Genomic DNA, 14,622 nt, shown 5'->3' with positions numbered 1-14,622 from the left:
TGTATTTCCATTGGTCAACCAACAAAAAGCAAAGAGATCCATAACAAAAAATACATGGAAGGGAAAGGAAGAGATGAGACTGCTGGGAAGTTGGCTTTCATCAGAGGGCACTTAACAAAATTGTCTGGCCATTTAAATTCAAATCATCATTTAGGCAAGAAATTGAGATTTTTTTTAATTCCAGAATGTATTAAGTTCAAAAAGAAAACCAGAGCTTTGTTCTTTGCTTTTGAGAAAACTGTTTTAGTGGAGAAATAACACTAGCCAAAAATACTTTCTTGTCATAAGAATATGCATGCAATCAGTACATTGAAAAAGAAACCTAAAACAATAACAAGAATCAAGCAGCAATTGTCTGCAATGTATTGGAATGCAACTGATTAAAACCAAAGGATCCCTCTGACTCTTTGACGGATTGGGTATTTGATGAAGTAAATAGTCTCTTTTTTTTAGATATCATAATTCTACTAAGAGCCCCTTGTTTCTATAAATACATAATAAATTATCTGTTCGTAGGATCTGCTCTCCTTTGTGTAGCAACATTGCCTACTTTGTTAAGAATACAAACCTCGGGGGCTGGGGATGTGGCTCAAGTGGTGGCGCACTTGCCTGGCATGTGTTCGATCCTTAGCACCACATACAAACAAAGATGTTGTGTCTGCCAAAAAAACTGAAAAATAAATATCGAAATTCTCTCTCTCTCTCTCTCTCTCTCTCTCTCTCTCTCTCTCTCTCTCTCTCTCTCTCTCTCTCTTTAAAAAAATACAAACCTCAATATTGAATTGTTTTAAGACCAGTAAGTAGTGGCTCCTCCAGCCCTGCTCCTTCTGTTGGAATCAGCAATTGTTAGCCATCTGACCTTCCTGCCCAGGCTGGCCCTGTTTCTGCCCCCACCACTGCAGAAACAGATGCTTCCAAGAGGCTCCAAGTCTTACTTATCAGTGCAGATGTTACCTGCCCTCTGCTCATAAACATCTGCAGCAGCATCTCAATCTCTCATTGATACCCTTCTCTAGGACCAGCCAAAGAGAGTTACTATTAATGCTTCTCTTAATAAAACCACAACCCCACCTTAAATTCAAAAAAGGAGCAGAACCTGTCTTACACTCCATAGTAATAACAACACATACACACTCATATTGCATGTTTGAAAGGTTTCTGTGTCACCAACAGCAAGCAGCAATGGAGTTTGAGCAAAGAGGAATAACCAAGGATATAGGAGTCATGTCACTTATCTAGGCAGAACTTAGATAGATGGAAGAGTAAGAAAGAGACAGACCCATCGGAGGCCACTGAATAAAAGTGGCTCTGGATTATGAACAAACACGACATTTCCAGAGAACTATAAAAGTATAGTTCACACTGTGTACTTTAGAGAGTAAATAATTATGAAATAAGGTTGGACAGGTGGCCAGCTGTAGGCAGCTATAGAAACCCTTAATTCCCAGGAGGTGCAATAATACTTGTTTTTTGTTTTCTGTGAAGGCGATTTCAAACAGAACAGAAAAAATCTACCAAAATCAAGAAGAAGATTGATCTAGTATGAATTCTAGTAATAGAGCACAAAATGCTGATGGTCATGATGGGGTACACAGGGGTAACTGAAGAAGGGCTGCTCCAAAGGAGCAAAACCAAACCAGGATCCTCATACTAACAGAAAGGGAACTGTCAAAGATGCTCCTGTTCCTGACTTAGGTGACAGGAAATTAGTAGCTCATTGTCAGAACAGAACACGCAGAAAGGACACACAAATTGTAGAAGGAGAGAATAAGCTTTTTGGTAACCCGAGTTTGGGATTATGGAAAGAAGTTTTCAGCTCAAGCACGTTGTACTGAGAATATTTCTTCAGACCATATGATGGAATAAGCTAGATGAGTCCCAGGGTCCTGCCTAACATCTGTATTTCTAATAAAGAAGATGGTTATGTGGATTATGAAGTTGTTTTCCTGATTGTCTTGGGAGTTTGGGTCACTTAAAGAGTCAAAGGAGCCTCAGCTCCTGGTTAATTCCTTATCACCTCTATACTTCAAAATCAGTTAAATATTGATAATCAAATTACAGTTTTCAGTTGGGTAAGGGTTTCCCCTTCTTGAAAACAATAGGATTTTATTTCAATCTTGAACCCGCTGGGGGTTTCCCATTAGCCTCTCTTTGGATGTATGTCCACCTACTGGCTAGCGTCACCTCCACTCACTCGTCCATACCCCACTCATGGACATTAGGACTTCTACTTTTGGGCTCAATTCTACTTTTAGAAAAATAAATAAATAAAAAATAAAGCAGTACTTTGTATAATTGGGAATTTATATCCCAATGACTTCAACTAACTGATAAAGGTTAAAATGAGAAAACAGTGGTACTCATTGTAGCCTCATAGTGACTTTGTGAGGGTCTAATGGTAATACTGCTGTGACAATGTCATGAGAGGGTTTGAGAGTCATAGATCAAGTTCTTGTGGAGTCCTGGAAGATTCCACCAATCTCTCAGTAGGCATCAACAGTAAGGGCTCAGATAATTTTTTTTCTTTTATAATATTTTTAGTTGTAGATGAACATGATTTATTTATTTATTTGTTTATTTATTTATTTATTTATTTTTGTGTGGTGCTGAGCATCAAGTCAAGTGTTTTACATATGTGAGGCAAGTGTTCCACCACTGAACTATAGGCCTAGCCCCTCAGATCATGGTTTTTGACAGGTACTAGGAGCAAAGTTTGAGAGTGACACAGGAAGTTCATGTAAAAAAAGTATTACAAAACCAAGATTGGGCTACTTGGGAACTGGTTGAAAACCCCAGATCATACCCAATTTCCAGCCCAGTTGACAGGCCAGAAAGTGTCACTCCTTGGTCATCTGTCCCCACAGCAAGGCACAGAAGTCTCTGGAGCCCATAGGAGTAGAATAGAAGGTACAGACAAAAGGAGGACCCAGAGGAGAATTCCAGGGTTTGCTGACCAGTTTCTGAGAAGGCAAAAGTGGATTCACTGGTTGGCCTCCCATTGAGTTCAAGATCCTCTGTCTTAGAAAGCATAGAGATTCCTTCAAGGTAGTGCAGGTAAAGATGAGGTTGATTTGAGAATAGAGGAATTTCATAGAAGCCAAGGGCAGGAAGAAATAGCAATGATAGAATTAACCTTGGGAATCAGACTGGATGGCCACTGGGAGGCAAGACAGCACCCTCTCTCTGACCTCCTTCAGGCCTTCTTGCTTCCCTTTGTGCACCTTTCCCTGCTCCACAGGCTTTCTCATGCTTATTCAAACTCAGGCTGGAGGGTGGTCATAGGCTGCACCAGGCCTCTTCTTTTCACAGGTCTTCACATACCTGTCACTTCCAACTTCAAAGCCAGTTGCCTCCTCTAAGGTTTCACATCTATTAAGAGCAGCACCTATTGGCTCACCTCACTCTCACAGGTCTTTGGCCTCTAACAATTTCCTTTGATCTTTCAGGTCCCAGCATAGAAGTCACTTCCTCTGACAAGCCTCTCTTGTCACTCTTGTCACTGCCCCTCCCCAGGTAAGGCTGGCACCCCACAGCATTGGCACTTAGTACGACCCTGTAACTGACCATTAACATGCCTGTCCTCTCCACTAAAACAGAAACTCCCCCATATTGGCTCTTCATCTTGGTTGTTTTTCTAGCACACAGCTCTTTAAATAAATGAACATGAGTTCAATGGGCTTCAATAAATCAACCCTATATTAAAACAACATCTTCAAGTATGGAAATATTTCAAGTTTATACATTTTGCTTGTACTGAATACATTTCTGTCCAAACTCCTGCTCTCCTTCTAGTTGTTCGGGCCTCTAGCTGAGGGCACATGCTAAAGATCAGTGTATACAAATCACATAATCCCTCAGCTCCAAGTGAAATCCGCTAGTGAGAAATAAATGAGAATGAAGTCCCCTTTACAGGCCACAGAAATGTCAATAAGTAAATAAAGCTATATCAGATTCTTTTTTATTTTGCATGGAACAATAATGCAGTTTAAATGAGGTCTTTTCTTACCCTGGATAAATATAAAGTGAATTTGAAATGCCATTAAGACTCTATAAATTTTCTAATATGGTATTAATAGTTACAGTTTGAATAGAGACAAATCATAGAGGTAAAAGTAATAAATTTCTACATCTAAGTAACACCTCTAAGCAATGAGAAAAATAATGAGCCCTTTTGCAAAACATACCCTTGTTTCATTTCTTACCTATAGTCTAGCTTTGCTCTATGAAGTATTTAACATATTTAAACTAATATATTTTCTTTATCTTATTTTATTCTCTCAGTTTATTTTTCAGCAACCAGGTACTGATTGCACATTCCACACCAGGCACAGGCTTCCAGACTTGGAGACATGAATCTTGTTTATCTATTAATGAGCACATGAATAATTCCAGAAGAGAGTACAATACCTCCTGGTTTGCGAAGCACTTTCAATAAGAATTATTTGACACCAACAAAACCTCTTCATTTTACAGTGAAGGAAACAGCCTAAAGAGGTGAGTGGGATTCTCTCAAGGTCACTCCAAGCATACTGCAGGGATCTATATGGCACTAAGTTGTGTGGCTCCAAATCCAGTTCTGTCTGTACAGCATTATTCTTATTCCTAGATTCATATGGAGAACAGACGGGGGATATGTTATGTTAGATATTGTCATTGAATATTGCTTCTGTGGAAGCACCTGCCTGCTCAGGGGCTGTTTGTACAACAGTGCAGTCCAGGTGAACTTGAGCTTCCACGTGACAAAATGAGGGCTGACAGGAGCTTACAGGGTGTGCAGAATCCCTGCAACTGGCACAGCCAATACATGATTATGCTGCTGAAAAACTTATCACCTCACACAGCAAGAAATAAAATTTTAAATTAAAAGCTTTACACAAGGTTCACTGGAGCCTGGCATTTTTGTCATTATGAAAACTATTTTTGCCATTATGTTCCAATAATTGAAGAAAAGGATTGTTCCTTTAATTTCCCCTATCTTCTTAGCAATTGAAGATTTTAATGAAAACAATATGTAGGATTATGTAGTTTTCTTCAAGAAGTAAAAGATCAATTACACTGGATCAGTACTTTCCAACTCTTGATTGTTTGGAGGCAAATTTTGTCAACTCCAAAGCTCCCAACTTGTACACCATCCTTAGATGCAACTGTTCTTTTCTTTATCTTATCTTGTATTTCCTTTCATTTCTAGAGTCCAAGATAATAACATTGCATAATTTACCCAATCTCTGTATCACTTGAATTTTGAATACTAAACAAGAAAACCAGAAGATCTCTTTGAAACCCAGAAGTCTACTGTTCCATGAATATAGGACTAACTGTATAAACACAGAATAGCACTCATGGTTCAGAGGGTGACACCAGAAATCCCAGTTACATTTAGGAAGCTTGTTGGGCACACACATTCCCAATCCCAGATCTACAATGTCAGAACTTCTGCAGTAATGAATAGAAATCTTTATTTCTAACATACACCTTTCGGGACTGTGATGTCCACTCTGGTTTAGGACACATATTTAAATAAGTGGTTCTCCAAGTGCAGTTCCTGAAGCAGCAGCTTCAGAATTAGCTGGGACCATTTTGGAAATGCAAGTCCCCCACTGTGGTCTGAACCCAATGAATCATAGAACCTAGGAGTAGGGGCCCGAAATCTGTTCTTTATCAAGTCCTCTGGGTGATTTTAATGCATGATGAAGTTTGAGAATACTAATTTAAACAAGAGAATAGTTAAATTTAAATTTTAAAAAAAATTAGTGAAACTCTTCAAGTAAAAGCTGCTGTAGGGAAAAGAAGCAGCTCATTTTGTTCTATGTGATGTATTTTTCTTCAAACTTATTTTTGGGACGGATAACCACAAATTGAACTCAGGGGCACTTGGCCACTAAGCCACATTCCCAGCCCTATTTTGTATTTCATTTTAGAAACAGGGTCTCACTGAATTACTCAGTGGTTCACCGTTGCTGAGGCTGGCTTTGAACTCATGGTCCTCCGGCCTCAGCCTCCTGAGCTCCTGGAATTATAGGCAGGTGCCAACATGCCTGACTTTCTTCAAACTTTTATTGAGAATTTACCATGTGTTAAATACTTGGTTACCACATTCTTAAGATGTAAGTATTAGAACAATACAGTTCCTGGACTCAAGGAGTGTATAATCTACTCAAGTGGAAAATTTTGCCTGTCAAGGGCCAGATAATAGAAATATTCTTTTTTGTAGGCACATGATTTCTGTTTTAATTACTCAGCTCTGCCCTAGTATCATTGAAACAGGCCTAAAAAAGACGCAAATGAACTGGCATGACTGTGTTCCAACAACACTTCATTTGTAGATACTAATATTTGTATTTGATAGTTTTCACATGTCATTAAATGTTCTTCTTCTTTGGAAATTTTCAACTATTTAAAAATGGAAAGACAATCTCAGAAGTCTTACAAAAGGAGGTAAAGCCAGAAACTTCCTGTGAGTAGTGTTTTATTCCAAAGTCAAATCAGTTAGGCAGTTACAACCACCTAAGGATTTCAGCTTCTGGGATATCATCAATAGAATTTGAAAAGTCAGGAAGAACATTTTTTGGAAAGAAAAATGTTGAATTCTGCCTTAAATAAATAGCATTTTCTATCATATATATCCAGTTGTTTTTTTACCAAGTAACACAAAACTCTTCTCATATTTCTCTGTAGCATATACAGATTCATCCACTTAAGCAAATCAGTTTCATCTCCTCCACTCATGCCAAATCTCAGGAAAATAACATGATGTTTGGAGGAGGTCTTTATGTGCCTTCTTATGGGTTTACTGTATCCATTTATTTAGATATGAAAGGCAATATTTTTAGTATCATAAAGGTAGGCTATCTCCCATCAAGAATATACTGCATTACTTTCACCTTCAGTTAACAGGAGGTAGAGTTGGTCACATTAGGGAAAATACCCAGTCGGACTTTTTGTTTATTATTTATCTCAGATTTCCATAGATAAGTGTTTAAGCATCTAGTTTCTAAATATTAATATTCACATGAATACAAATAATGTTACTCTGTAAGAACAAGTTATATGTGAATCTTATCAGTCCTCAAATTCAAATCTACCGAGTATATTAAATCAGAATTCTGGGCACAACACCCCAGGATTGGTATTCACCACATTCCCCCCACAATGTCTTTGCCAAGTTCAAAGAACAGCTCTCTCTGCTACAGAGACTATAAAGTGGACCAAATGGTCTTGCATGGCCCCAGCCAGGGCATGATACTAAATAGTGACACTTAGGAAGAGTCATAGTGCCATGTTACTGGTTATGGTGGAGACACCTTCACATGAAATTCATTTCTAAGTTATCCTTCAAACAAAAATAGAAGTGAAATCAAACCTCTCACCACTCAGAATAAACTGAGCAAACAACAACAACAAAAAAAAATTGACAGATTACAGGATATCCAAGCCAGAGACAGACAGGCCACACAGTACAGTGTCTGCTCCACCTGGCCTTTCCACCCAGCCAGCCCATCCAGTTTCAAGCCAGGAACCCCAGGTCGTGTTCTACACACCACCCATTCCTCAAATTCCTCCTTCAGCTTTGTCCATGCTTACATGCATTTGGTCTCATCTTTATGGTTCAGGATTCCTGAGTCTATACTCACCCTTCACATCTGGATTGTAACCCCTTCCACCATCAACAGTTCCCAACTCAATTTCATGACTTTTCATCCTTCAACTTTGCTTCATTGCTTTTGTATCTACTTAATTCCTTTATCTTTTGGTGAAAGCTTCTAACACTTTTTCCTATAGAAATTCTTGCTGGAACTGGAAAAATACAGGACTCTGATATAGTGAATGTATGGATATATGGACAATGAAAATGGAAAGCTTTGAGAGGAAAGATTTAGATAAGATATAAAGCTCATCAGGAAAAATGTATTAAAATGTGAGATGCTCATAAGAACATTAGAATATTTTACCTGTGAAGAGTCAGGAAAATGCTAGGGAGGACAATGAGTATCCAACAAGGTGTAGGGTAAATTGGATAATTTCATTTAAGTCTCAGACTGGGGATAAGAAAGTTCAGGCAAGAAGTGCAAGAAGCAACACAGAAGCAACAGTCTCTAAGACTAAAAGAAAAGACATTTCAGGGAAAGGAAAAGACTAGTGAAAAGACTTTGAGCCCCAATGGAATTTGGTATATTTAGGGAACTGAGTAATTTGGGATGGAGAGTGCTTAACATTAAAGAAGAAGAGCAAGGGGAGTCATGGGGACTGAGAAGATCAGCAAAATCCAGATCATTGTTTTCTTTATGATCAAGGAATATTCATTTCTACACTGATTTTACTGATTGATGGAATCATAAGGATAGAATGATAATGGTATGGAGAATGGATCTGAAGGGGACAAAACTGGGGGCAGTTAGGAGGTCATTTTCAGTAATTCTGGTGGCACAAGATGAGCGTCTTTACTAAGATGGTCACAGTAGAGAAAGAGGTAAGTTGTGAAATTCTTGAGAAATTAAAAAATCAGAACTGCAGGCTTGACTGTGACACATGTAGGACAGGCAGTGTCAACATGATTGCCAAATATTTTCACCTGGACAAGTAGTAAGACGATTGAGTGCTGGGGTGTCAATAGGTAGGAGGAAGTTGTCCAGAGACTGCACTCGCTCCTTACAGCTTGCTAACTCATGAACCGCCTTTCACTTTTGCTCTAATCAAAATACGATGAATCCTTTATCCTTTAACTTTTAATTACAGCTTTCTGCACAACTTGAAAATAGACACATTTACAATTCAATGTCATGTCCTTTGATTGATTAGCACACTCTATTCACCACAGGTTGGAAAGTTATTGATCAGACAAAGAAATGCTGACATTCCACAATTGGCTTCTTGAGATGTGAAAAATTAAATGGTTCTTGTCACTAGCATACCCTGAATAATGATCCCTGGTTAGTTATGGTCCCCTGTATGGTTTGACAGGCCAGCTGATCCAAATTAAAAAGTCAAATTCCAAAAGTCACCCAAACTTTTGGAAGCAGAAACTACTCAGTGATGCCATTAGCTCTCTTTAGGTACTGTGTACAGTGCTGATCTCCAGAGTATCCAACTCACCAGCAGCACTCTTAATTAGGAACTTGGCATGACCTCAGGAGGTTAGAAAGACAGACTAGCATAATCGCTAGATTATAAGGTGGAATCTTTTCTACTTCAATAAAGCACTAAAATGCACATAAAAATCAGAATGTTAAAGTAGAAAGATTTACAACTACAGTACCTAAGTTCAAGTTCTGGTCATACTATACAACCACGGTCAAGTCACTGAACTTCACAGACAAAGTCAACTCATCTGTAAATTTGGAAACCTTTTGCTCATTCCACTTCCACCAGAGGCTTTTGTAAAGTTACCAAATGGGTAACAGTCAGCAATGTACTCTACAGTTACAGAACTCTTAATTGTTGACAAACTAACCTACTTACTATGGCCATTAAAACTGCAACCCTTCTGGTTAATTAATATGGAACAAGGGATTACTCTAGAAGCTACTTAAATGCCTCTGAGATGAAAATGAGGGACAGATGAATAGAGGTAGGGGGTCCTCTCTGCCTTCTTACATAAGCATACCTCAATGGCTCCTTTTCCCCCAGTATAGTTATTGCAAAAGAGAAACTTCTGGGAAATCTAGACAAACAAATGACAGGGTACTTCCTCTTAGCTAAATTCAGAAAAGGAGATACTCAAAAAGAGAAGAAAACTCAGAGAGACACAAGAAGATATTGTTTGAAAGAGGAAAACACTGTCAATCACAAGCATCATCAATCAATATGTGGAACACAAATAAGATTTTTGAAAACCTGTGTTTTAGTGAAAGGACTATAACTACAGAGACATAAAGTTAGAAAAAAGTATTCATCATTTAAAATTTACTTTGCACAATTATGATTTAGTCTATTTTAAAAGAAGAGATTACCAAACAAGGTAATACTATTTCCTATAATGCTTTTATATTTTTAATGCTATTAGAGGCATCTTTGTACCTTATCTTGCTAATCTCTTAAAGTTATTAGAAGAAATTACTCTAGAAATATGTAAAGTATTTTTGGATGAAAGATATTTTTTCTAGCTTCCATCTCTTTAGTATTGTACTATTACTAAAACCTGGCTTTTCAGAAATCTTATTTGTGCTCTGTGTATAGCTCATTGATGTTTTTTACAACTATTAAAAACTTTCTGCACAACAAAGGAAACACTCACTAGAGTTAAGAGACAACCTGCAGAATGGGAGAAAATATTTGCAAACTATTCACCCAACAAGAAATTAATATTCAGAACATATAAGGAATTCAAATGACAACAGCAAAAAAATCAATCTGATTTTTTAAAAATAGGCAAATGATTTAAATAGACATTTCTCAAAAGAAGGCATACAAGTGTCAACTGGTACATGAAAAAATGCTCAATAGTACTAATCATCAGAAAAATGCAAATCAAAACTAAAATGAGATGCCACCTCACCCCAATAGGAATGGCTCTTATCAAAATAGAAAAAAATGTGACCTGCGCCATTGCTGATGTGGTGAGAAGGGAACACTTGCACACTGCTGGTAGGAATGCAAATTGGTACAGCCATTATTGAAAAACAGTATGGAACTTCCTCAAAAAACTGGAAATATAGTAACCCTGTGTTCCAATAATTCCTCTATGGAGTATATACAAAGGAAAGGAAATCAGTATGTCCAAGAGACATCTGCACTCAAATGCTTATTGCAATGCTGTTCATAATAGCCAAAATAAGGGCTCAACCAAGCTGTCCATAGATGGAGGAATAGATAAAATAATGTAGTATATATACACAGTAGAATTTTATTCAGCCATAAAAAAAAATGAAATCCTGACATTTGCCGAAATATGGATGGAACTGAAGGACATTATATTAAACAGTGAAAGACACAATATATGTCATTGTGTACATGTATTGAAATGTCACACTGTACCCCATAAATATGTACAATTACCATGTGTCAATTTAAAACAAAACAAACAAAATGAAGCATGAAATTTATAAACCCTATAAAGAAGTCAAGCAATAGAGAAGGCCAACAGAAACAAAACTGACAACCACATGATAGATCTGAGATGGTAAAAAGAGACTCACAGCAAAAACAAAAGCCCAGCTGATGATGAAGAGAAAACTCTTCACAACTAGGGAAGAAACCAAGGAAATAATCAGAAAATAGCAGTGTACCAAAGGGCATAAAAATGCAAATAATATGGAAGTGTTACCTAGGGAATAAATTAAAGATAATTTTAGGGGCTATCAAGATATAAAATTTTAATAGAGATATCTTGAACGAATATGAAAAGCCATTTGGGAACAATGCTCACTGAAATATACTCCAGTACCTCCTTGTCCCATTTAAAAAGTTGGAAACAAAAGAACAAAGGATATGAGGTCTTGAAAAGAAGAGGGATAACATGAGGTCTTGAAGAAAAGGGGACTAGGGTACAATTAGTGGGATCTTTTGGATTCTTCTCTACAGAATATATCACCCAAGTACAGACACTTACATGGACTCATATAGAGAGGTTGTGGATGGAATTTCCACCACAGCTCTGGGCTAATGAATATTACAACTTCTACAGTGTATATAGCTCTAGACTCTCTGGAGTTGATGTCAGGGCCTGGCAAAGGAATGACTCCAGGTACCAATTTTGCCAATGCATCCTCCAAAAAAGAGGGAAGAATTGTTTTTTTCAAGCCACTGGATGGGAAGAAATCACAACCATATCTCTCTAGCAGCTAAAATGTCACAGTTTGGAAAACAATGAGTCAAAGATCAAAAAACTATGTGGCAGTCAGTTCCTTATTGTGTGGATGTGTAACCGATGTGATTCTGCAATCTGTATTTGGGGTAAAAATGGGAATTCATAACCCAATTGAATCTAATGTATGAAATAGGAAATGTCAAGAGTTTTGTAATGTTTTGAACAACCAATTAAAAAAAAGTAAAAAAATAAAAATAAAAAAATAAAAAAAGATAATATGTAAATGTATAGTAGAAATAATTGGTCAGTTGAGTGCAGTCTATGTGGCAGATTACACTTTGTGATCATCTGTATATCTTTTCTGATGCCTTGTTTCAGTGGATGCTAGAAGCCTAGCATCCTACTGTATCTCATGCTCAGACTTAAGGTACAAGATTTCTCAGGGAAATATATCTGAAGACAAGAGAAAAAGAAACAAAACTCAGCAGGGATAACTTTTCTCTCTGAAGACAAAAGGTAACTTTTTGCAGTGGGAGGAAAAAAAAACTAAAAAATTTTTTAAAAATTATCAATAAAATCCCACAGTGAAACATTTCCCAAAGAGGATAAATGGCAATTTAAAATAGTGAAAGAAAATTTTAAGGACTGGTAGATTGCTATATTGGAAAGAAGAATAATTAGAAATATCAAATAGAACACTTAATTAGACCACCTTTTGAAAAATACATGATACAAAGAGTACTTTATAGCATTCTAAACTCTCTCAAAGTTGAAAACCAGCAGAGAATTTGTGTGCAATATCATGCCAGAAACGGTATTATTCAAGATTATTTAATTGAAATATATATTTAAAATATAATAATAACTATTTTAAAACATGTTGTTAAAAATATGTGGTCAAACTGATAATCTTTTCAATGGGAAATAAAAAAACATAAAGTCAGCTACAAAGGCATTTAACTAAAATGAAATTTTTTAAAAAAAATGAAGAAAAACTTAAAGGGCAAAGGAAGCAGTAGCAGAAACCTATCAGTTAAAATGTATAAGGTAAATGAACTAAACTCCCTGGATACCAAATCAATCAATCAATCAATCAATAAAAATAAATTACAAATAAGAAGAGTTCCAAGACAAGTGGAATACTTACTCTAGACCAGCCAGTATTCACTATTTTCCATGTTTTAGCTCATTAACAGCCAACTCTCCACTTCTATTCCCTCAGCTTCCAAGTCATAAATGGTAGAAATTGGGGGGGGGGCTATCAAACAGGGTAAGGGCATGGTGGAAGATTGGCATAACACTGCCAGGAGCTGTTGCTAAAAGGCCTAATTTGTAAATAAATTTTCATGACAAAAGAGAAAACTTCATTGAACTCATTCTAAAGCAACTAAAACAAATATCAAAAGAAGTTGTTACCACTGGCTGGTTTTGAGATAAAAGGGAAAAAATTTAAAGTGTGAACACTTTATTAAACATGACAGACATCATATTTTTTACTTTATAAATATAACATGAAACATCAGTTTTTTAAATAAATAGATTCGATGATGTAGAAATTAAGATGTTGATATTCATTAATATTTCACTTTCTCAAATGAAATCTAACATTTCTTTAATCTCATGTTCAAATAACTGCCTCTAGCTCTCCATATGCTGTTCAGAAATGGTTATAGAGGTTTTCAAAGGATATAAAAGAGAATTTATTGAATGCCTATAAATACCTTTTATTCTTATTACAACAATTACTATTGATAGCATGGTAACAATAAATATTCTCCAAAAATTCCCTTCCACAAATTGTGTTCCTATTTTTAAAAGGTAGGCTTTAAAATGAACATAAATGAAAAGGAAAAAAACAGTGTGCCCAAATAAACTAATGTAGCATAACTTTCACAGCCCTCATAATATTCCATATAGCAGGTGTGATATACATATGTGTTATGGTATCACAGAATGTGTAAGCAGCCCTTTAACCAAAGTAACAACACCGTAACATTCTAGGAAAGCCTTATCATTCGAGCAGATTTGCTGATCACTAGTCCTTATCCTAACACTTCTAGAATTCTGGAGGACAGATGGTAACTATAATTGAATATATCTTTGTAAAAATAGCTTTTCATTTCTATTTTCTACTCTAAACTCTCCATACCTTGAATAGAATGTGATTTTTTTAAAGTACAAAACTAAAATATAACACAGTAGGATTATAAAACACTATCCAAAAAATACCTAGGTGAGTTTTCAAAATGTTATTTTCACTGACCTTGCAAAAATATAAGGGTAAAAAGAAATTTGTGTCTCTTGCTATGAACAGAGCAGCATGGACACCTCCGTTATCCACAGGCAGAAACATAGCAGATGTGCAATCACCTTCAGAGGTCAGAGAACTTGGTGAGTATGCAGCAGTCCTCAGGGTGTCCCACCCTCTGGCTGATACCTCAAGACACTGTATACACACGTTTTAGGGTAAGCATCTGTCACTCACTGAGGAGCTGAGTAAGGAGAGCAGAAACAGCCAAGTGAAAGAAGAGTAAGAAATGAAGGCCACGAGGCAGAGGCTAAGCAGAACACAGGTAACCGTGCGTGCCCTCGGTGTGGGGAATGTGCCCAGGGCTGCGTGCTGTTCACACCCTCATAACAGCTCTAGGAGGCAGATGTCATTGTCCCTGCCCTTGACATGAAGACTTAGCAAGTTGAGTGTCCAGGGGCAGGCAGCTTGTGAACTGTAAGCACCAGGCTTCACTGTCCCAAACCCAAACACTTAACCATTCTGCTCACACAGGCCCCTCAGAGTTACTTTTTATGTGATTCATAATAATGTTGTTTCTTGTGTGAAAACTGTTGGAATGAGGCAAGTTAGTGGTTGTCTTGAGGCAAAC

General features: G+C 37.0%; 1 long non-coding RNA gene across 1 annotated transcript in view; it reads left to right on the top strand.

The window, feature by feature from the left end:
* The window catches only part of LOC144364883 (uncharacterized), a 55,092-nt gene extending 40,719 nt beyond the window's left edge, over positions 1–14,373 (top strand). Inside the window, exons 2-4 of the long non-coding RNA XR_013422996.1 lie at positions 3,447–3,513; positions 4,282–4,494; positions 14,058–14,373. This is a non-coding gene — a long non-coding RNA (uncharacterized LOC144364883). The remainder of the gene's footprint in view (positions 1–3,446; positions 3,514–4,281; positions 4,495–14,057) is intronic.
* The last annotated feature ends 249 nt before the right edge of the window (positions 14,374–14,622 follow it).

This window comes from Ictidomys tridecemlineatus, chromosome 6 (assembly GCF_052094955.1).
Source record: "Ictidomys tridecemlineatus isolate mIctTri1 chromosome 6, mIctTri1.hap1, whole genome shotgun sequence".
Classification (NCBI taxonomy): Eukaryota; Metazoa; Chordata; class Mammalia; order Rodentia; family Sciuridae; genus Ictidomys; species Ictidomys tridecemlineatus.
This window is presented reverse-complemented; position numbering and strand designations above follow the sequence as displayed.